Source organism: Triticum aestivum, chromosome 5B (assembly GCF_018294505.1).
Source record: "Triticum aestivum cultivar Chinese Spring chromosome 5B, IWGSC CS RefSeq v2.1, whole genome shotgun sequence".
NCBI lineage: Eukaryota > Viridiplantae > Streptophyta > Magnoliopsida > Poales > Poaceae > Triticum > Triticum aestivum.
This window is the reverse complement of record NC_057807.1, coordinates 683,460,232-683,467,598: the sequence shown is the minus strand read 5'-3', so window position 1 is coordinate 683,467,598 and position 7,367 is coordinate 683,460,232. Positions and strand designations below refer to the sequence as shown.

The following is a 7,367-nucleotide window of genomic DNA, read 5'->3' as shown; positions in this document are numbered from 1 at the left end:
GCCGCCCTTGAGAATGCTCATCATCTTCATCTTCAGAAATGCTTGTATAATCTTTAAAGTCTCCTCTAAAAACCCTGTGGGAAAAATATGAGGAGAATAGTGTAGATATGTTGCTAAAACTCCTTTAAAACCCAGTGGGAAAAATAATAAGGAGAAAATGATGCAACATATAATGATTATTGTCTCTTGATAACTCATGTGAGAAAAACCTTCGAAGAAGGAGAAAAATCATTGGTGAGTTTAGAGAACAATAAATATGCTTTGTATACTTTCCTTTAAAAACCCAATGGGAAAAACTTGAAAGTATAGCATATAATCTTAAAAAGATATTGCCTCATTAAAAACCGTTATGAGAAACTTTGAAATAAAACTCATAAGGAAAAGAGTGCGATCTGATATGTCACTGAAAACTCCTTTAAAACCCAATGGGAAAAATATAAGGAGAAACTGACATGACATATGTGAACACTTGTATCAATATTGTCTCATTAAAAACCTTTTATGAGAAACCATGAGGGAAAACGCATGAAGGGAAAAATAGTACAATATATGTAATCTGATGATTGTTAACAAGTTATAGTTTGGGAGATTACTCCCCCTTAACTTTGCAAATCTCGAGGATGTCTCGTACCAATTTCATTGACATGATCATGCCATTGTGAATAATCTATTGGATTTCACAGTATTTTCTTTGCAAATTGTTTCCTCACTTTTCTACAATTCATGAGAATAAGTGATCTTTGAGCAATGTGCTTTATGATATTGCTCTTCATATAACCTGTAGGTATTGAGTAACACAAGTGGTAGCATCTTGATAAAATCAAGTTATGTGATTGTTATGAATCTCAACCACAAGATTTTGAGTGTGGTTAATCATTCTACCGAGACATGCATATTATGTGATTCTTTTAGATAAAGCAATTATGTCAGAATGATAAGTGGAAATAGTCATTAAAGTCTATTTGGATGACTTTCATGAGAAGACTATTACAGTGAATTCAGTCATTGATATGGCATTATTGGGATCAAATAAAGAGCCAATATCATTACATCATCTCATGGTCTTATTCTAATTTTCCTGATGGAATCGTCCAAGATTTATTATGAGCTTGAGATATAAGCTAATATTTCTTATATCGACCATATACGTTTTGTTGGTGTGATATATCCACATTGAACTTCTCATACATGTTTTGGATATATGTAGACTGATATGTATTCTTGAGAGAATGCTCAAGTTATAAACTTAAGCTAAATTTGGTTTAATCCAAATTTTCCGTCTTGAGATGATTTTGTGTATGTTTAGGTCTTGTATAGACATTGATGATGAAGTCATTGATATACACTAAGTGATATAAGGAAATCAAATTTGGGATTCCCTTATTAACACATAAGGAATCATCATTCTTTGAGTACTCCTTTTGAAGAAGGAACTCATTTAGTCGGTAGTACCATATGATTTCCGACTATTTCAAGTCAAAGAGTGACTTATGAAGTTTTACACAAAACTTGTTGCGATTTGCTTTTGGGTTCGGAAGTATAAGCCCTTCAGGGACTTCAATAGAGATTTCCGAAATGAGTGACTCATATGAGTATGTAGCCACATCACCCATCAACTGCATGGATAACATTATTATTTTTATCGCCAATGATATTTAGTATCGAAACATAATTCCACTCATACCAAGAGGGTATGTTACATCATAATCGATGATCGGGTCTCTGCGTGAACCCTTTTGCTACAAGCCTCGCTTTCTCACCACCTCATTGACTTTGTCTATGAATGAGAAGTTTTTAGTATTCCATGTGGAAGATACTTATGAGGAGTAGGTATTACTGCGGTAAATACCACTCGTTTGCAGAGCGAGTGCTATTCTTCATTACTTGCTTCCTTTTTGTGAACCAATATGAATGCAAGAGGCACTCTACCATGGATTTTGGTTCAGGGCCCAAAAGATTTTAGCAATATTGAGAAGAAAATATATGTCGACAAATGTAGTCTTTATGTTATATGATTCTGATGGAATCATTGAAGTTTTTGGAAATATATTTATTCCTTTTTAACTCCTTGTGATTTCCTACAACAAATGGAGTTAAGGTGTTTCGATGTTCCGGCACCACAACATTTGTGCACATTTATGCCGGACCTTGGATGATGAGCATCCAGTGAGGTGTTTTAAACTTGACGTTGAATTACATTTACTGGTTGAGGATTTGATTTCCTCTGTTTCCGCGGAAGCATATGAGAAGTTATATCTCGTTTTGTCAGATTTTCTCCCCCTCTTGCTCTCATTTGGGGAGAAGAGTGGTTTATCAGGTACCTCCACTCTTTCTGACACTTTACTGAAGGAATATAGAATTTAGTAACACCTTGTTATCAGTAAATGTATGTGGCAGATTTGCAATGTTTTGCAAATATATGATTCTCTAAACTTCTAGTTCAGATTTTCTGAGTACGTGGATATAAGGATTGAATGTCAATAACATTTCTAATTTATTTCTCGGCATTCTTTGTGGTACTTATCTCCCCCTAATGCCGGAAAATATCCTTATTGCTGATGCAATCAGCATACGGGCTATGAATAATTTTGATTGACGGATAAGCCTCACATAGATCCCTAATTTTCTGTGAGTGCCCATTGATGTACGCTGGAGTGGTGATATCGGTATGTAACCGAAATATCACAGATTGGAAATACTTTGTTGACTTTCACGTAATTATTACAAGGGGAAAGTAGTATGATATGCAGTTGGTATGATTTAAATCATACTTACGGTGTGTAAGGCCGTATCTGTCTAGCAAGAGGCTAGTAAATTACAATTCTTTAAGGTTGGTCATGTAATTAATTTCACTATCTTTGATAAGATATTTAACTAAACCATTATGGGTATGTACATAAGGTACTATTGCTCGTGAAATGAGTTCAACAACATTGTCCATTCGAACGGGTCTATCCCGTGTTTAGGATAATTTGCTCTCACTTTGATAAGTTGAGCGATTAATTTAGTAAGATCATTCATGGTTGTGTGTGACAAGAGACACACTTGAAATCATTTTATAAATGTTTATATGAGTACCATGAAGTATCTAAAATAATCCCACATAATGATTAAGTAATCCACATATATCTTCTAAACATGCTGAAGAAGAATGAGTGGCTCATTTAGAATCTAGGTGAGAGTGCCTTAAAACTATTTTCCCCTATGGCACATGCGGTGCACATAAAATCTGATGATTTGGGATATTTTGCAACTTGTTAAGTTGTGACCAACAGAATTGTCAATAATTTTCTAATCATCCCCAAACCAGGATGGTTAAGGCTCCAAGTCAAATATTTAATTTATCAAGATCTAGAAAATTATTGTGTACGCAACAATATTGAGTATGACGTGATTCATACATCCAAAATTTATCGAATATCATGTTCGAGAAATAAGATATTGAACATCGCACTACTTGTAGTACAACAAGTATAGGCTAATAATATTTTGGGATAATTAAGAGATTACTTGAGGTCTCCAATATTACTGAAAATTTTATTACGCAAACATACCATCGTTACAATGGAATTCACCATCCCTTTATTGCACTATATTTTTGGTTCTCACCTTCTGATGAAGATTTGAGAATAATCATTTACCAGAATATTTTCTGGTTGTAAGTTTGCAAATTTTAAAATTTATCCCAAATATGTGGTGTGGTTTGACTATGTATTTGAGGGTTTGGTAATCATAAGTACGATGTTTGTATAACCACACATTTGACAAACTTGAGAGTTGTCTTTGTGATCGTTTGAAAACGATTTATTCCCTATTAGAGGTAATTCTGTCTTCAGTTGCCTCCACTTTACTTTGAATTCCTCATGGTTCTATTTTGTGAGCACTAAGTTGCACAAAATACTAAATACTAACAAGAACTACAAATAATGTAATAGAACCCGTTGGGTGAATCTGATGATTTTAAGAAATTACATGTTTCTCCATCATGGAAAATGGTAATACCATCATATGAGGATGTAAAGGGTATTAAGGTCTTTTCAACCGGATTTACATACGAAAATATTTGATCATAGGATCTCAACATAAAGTTGATTAAATGACAGAATTGTGAGCTGCCATAGACTTGAGGTCTTAAAAAATAAATGGATGATCATTCGCGATGTTCTCATGGCAGCATGTTTCTCTTAAGTAAAATATTCGAGATGAATAAATATTCATCCATTGTGTACTTAGTTTGAGAACTAAGTGAACTTGGTGACTTATAAATTCCATATGTGCATATTTAGCTATCAATAGAATAGCCATGTGTTACATGAAATGATCATGCACTATTTAATTTACTTCTTGGAGTAAAAGATCTATATGGATGAAATGATCTTGTTGAGAACAATCCGCCAAGGTGATGCTTGGTGAATCTGGGTGTAGCCTTCAATGCAACGCATGTGATAAAATCGTTGCTAATGTTTTATACTTCATTCTTGACAAAATGTATGACTTTAAAGTCAATGTCAAAAACATATACTTTGCATGTTTAACATTGGTAGTCACTATTAAAGTATAGCCACAATGTGATGTGGACCTTACAATAGCGCTTGAGAAACTCGAGAGTTGCTCTAAATTATGGTCACCATCTTGATAGATGGACAGCACTATAATTAGAAATAATGACATAGGCTTCACTGCCATGCATTTAACCAATGTAATTGAAGACCATCATCGGGGTATGCACATATCTGCATAATTTTCTACGACTTATTCAAACAAAATGAGGCTTAAATAATGATAGTAGTAGGAAAAAAATCAACATGTAATGACCATGCATTAGTATTTGTTACAATGAGAGTAACCATCTTTAGTGAACAACAACAATTGCTTCAGAGGAGCAAATTTTTAAGATAGCTGATGCTATATAGTCATATGTGTAGACCTCAATATATATAGAATAACACTATGAAGATAATCACCGGATGCGGTGTAGATCTCGCAGTAATAGAAAACATAGTCTGGCTTTTGTCAGTAGATGTTCATATCTCTATTACCTTATGTTATGCTATATTTAAGAAAATCACTTTGAAGGTAATCATCTGTCAGAGTGACATGATGTAGACCTTGCAGTAATAGTGGATAATCTGCAAAATTTTGCAGTGGATGCCAATATTACCATATGATATCTTGAGGTAGTCACATCTATTATTAATATTTGGAAGAGCACTTTGAAGGTAATCATCTTGTAAAATTGACAAGATGTAGACCTCACAATAGTGGTGGATAATCTGCAAATGGCGCAGTAGATGCCACCAGTACCTTGTGATTCACAAATAAAATTTGAGGTAGTCATATTAAGTATGACACTTCGTAATCCTTAATTTGGATTTTGTCAAGATTTGCAAGAAAAAATAATTCCAATTGCAAAGGCAGAAAAATGTTGTTCTAAAACTGATATTGACAATGAATGCTGAGGCAAACATATAAAAAAAATACTACAAATTTTAAAGAAATCATATCTAAAATGTAAGAATTTTTTTCATTTTTGCAACTATATTTCTGTGGAAATACTTTTGCAATATGTGAAGACCTGCATGCTTCATACTTAAATTATGGGCGTAGAATGGAGTATCAACCAGACTACTTAGAGGGTTAAAGACTGAACTTAGCCTGACTAAAGAAGCCCAGGGACTTATATGTAAATAAATACGTCCACTGGGATTCAACTGCAAGATGGCCGAGAGGATAAGAATCCCCAATTTCTCTTGTGCGGTCAGGGATTAACCGCTGCCGCCGGAGAAGTATGCCTCAGGTGAGGGAGAGTCGCCGGGGAGCGTCGCCGTGGTTGGATGGACGCCGCCCTTTCGCCTTGTGACGGAGGAAGCCCCGGATGAGGGCGCGTTGCGCCATGCGCGTGCGCCTGAGGGCGCTGCCGTCGCGTTGCCGCAGTGCCTCTTCCAGCCCCAGCCAGTCATCCGCGTCGCCGTGTGTGCTCTAGCCATTGCATCCCGTGGATGAGCAGCGAGGCGCATGGACGCGGGAACCGCTAGCGATGTTGCAGATCGCTTGATCCAGTGCAAGAAAAACTGAAGTACGTATGGTACCTTTTTGCTCTTTGCATCACTAAATCGAAGAGATTTTCCTTGTATGTTTTCTCTTGTTCTTCGTTCTTTTTGTTGTTCTTGCTGACCGGATGGTTCTTTCTTGATTGAAGCTTTTCTTCCTTGGTCAATGATCTCTTCCGGTTGATGCTTCAGCCATCTATTCATCTCACCATATCCACATACTATGTGCAGAAAAGCAGTTGATGTTCAGATCAAGGGAAGAACTAAAATTAAACGGAATTAGTGTTTCCTGATTGATTTCCCGATGCTCGTTCAGGCAGTCGCTGTGCTGACGCCGTTTAAGGCGTTCGTGCTTGACTCGTTGGCTGCCGCCGCCGCCGACTGGAAGGGTCCCGCTGATGGTGTCTGCGCCACCGGGAGGAGCGAGGCCGCATCACCCCGCGCCGGAGGACGCCCCATGCACCAGAGGGCGCCTCGTGTGGTGCTTATGTGCGGGTGACCGCGCCGCCGGACGAGGGCTGCGGTGTCGCGCGCCCGCTGGTGGCCACCGCGCTGCAGGGCTAGAACAGAGGCGTCTCCTATGCTTTTGTGGCCTTCTCGCTCTCGGTAGAGCCGAGTGCTGATAACGTGTAAAAGTAAAACGAGAGAGAGGGGAACAAATGATTGAACAGTGATTGTATTGACTGAAGAATAGGGTATTTATACCCATGTACAGAGGCGGTAATTACATAGTCGGTAACTGGCGGTTGCTAAACTAAACAACCGACCTAAGCATTGATTATTAGGATTTAATTAATCCTTAACAATGTTATTACTACCAACTACTCTTAAACGATGACATGTGTATTTATCTTTTCTCAGACGCGCCACATGCTCCCTGGCTCCCTGTCCATGGCCACAAAAGAGAAATAATACACTTCGTCGTACACGCGACATGTTACACGAACCAAGCTATAAAAGGTAGCATAGAGCAAACAGGGCGTTGGCCACTAGTACCCTACCACCTAATTGTCGGAACAGAGAAAGGAATGGAGAGGAGAGACAAACAAGTCGAGTGAAGGCACGTATCTTCAGTAGCTCAAAAAACTCTGCTAGGATTGAGAGACCTCAGGAACTCGGGATCCCATGTCCATTTGTTTGATGGTTCACTGTAACAACCTTGAAGTAGGCTGAATAACTACAAGCGTGGATTTTCAGCGGATGGCGGCAAGGACTCGTGGTCTCGATTTTTTGTCGAAAAGGACCGGTTGCCGAACGCATTTGACAAGACTACCTGCGGATATAAGTGACAAACGAGACCCCTTCAGCTGTGGCGGC

General features: G+C 37.9%; 1 long non-coding RNA gene across 2 annotated transcripts; it reads left to right on the top strand.

Annotated features, from left to right (window-relative positions):
- The first annotated feature begins 5,413 nt into the window (after positions 1-5,413).
- LOC123114199 (uncharacterized) lies at positions 5,414-6,905 on the top strand. Of its 2 annotated transcripts, none has more exons than XR_006456450.1 (2): positions 5,414-6,076; positions 6,200-6,905. It is a non-coding gene; the product is annotated as an uncharacterized lncRNA (long non-coding RNA). The 2 variants fall into 2 exon arrangements; XR_006456451.1 differs by having other exon boundaries at positions 5,420-6,076; positions 6,282-6,905.
- Positions 6,906-7,367: the final 462 nt, after the last annotated feature.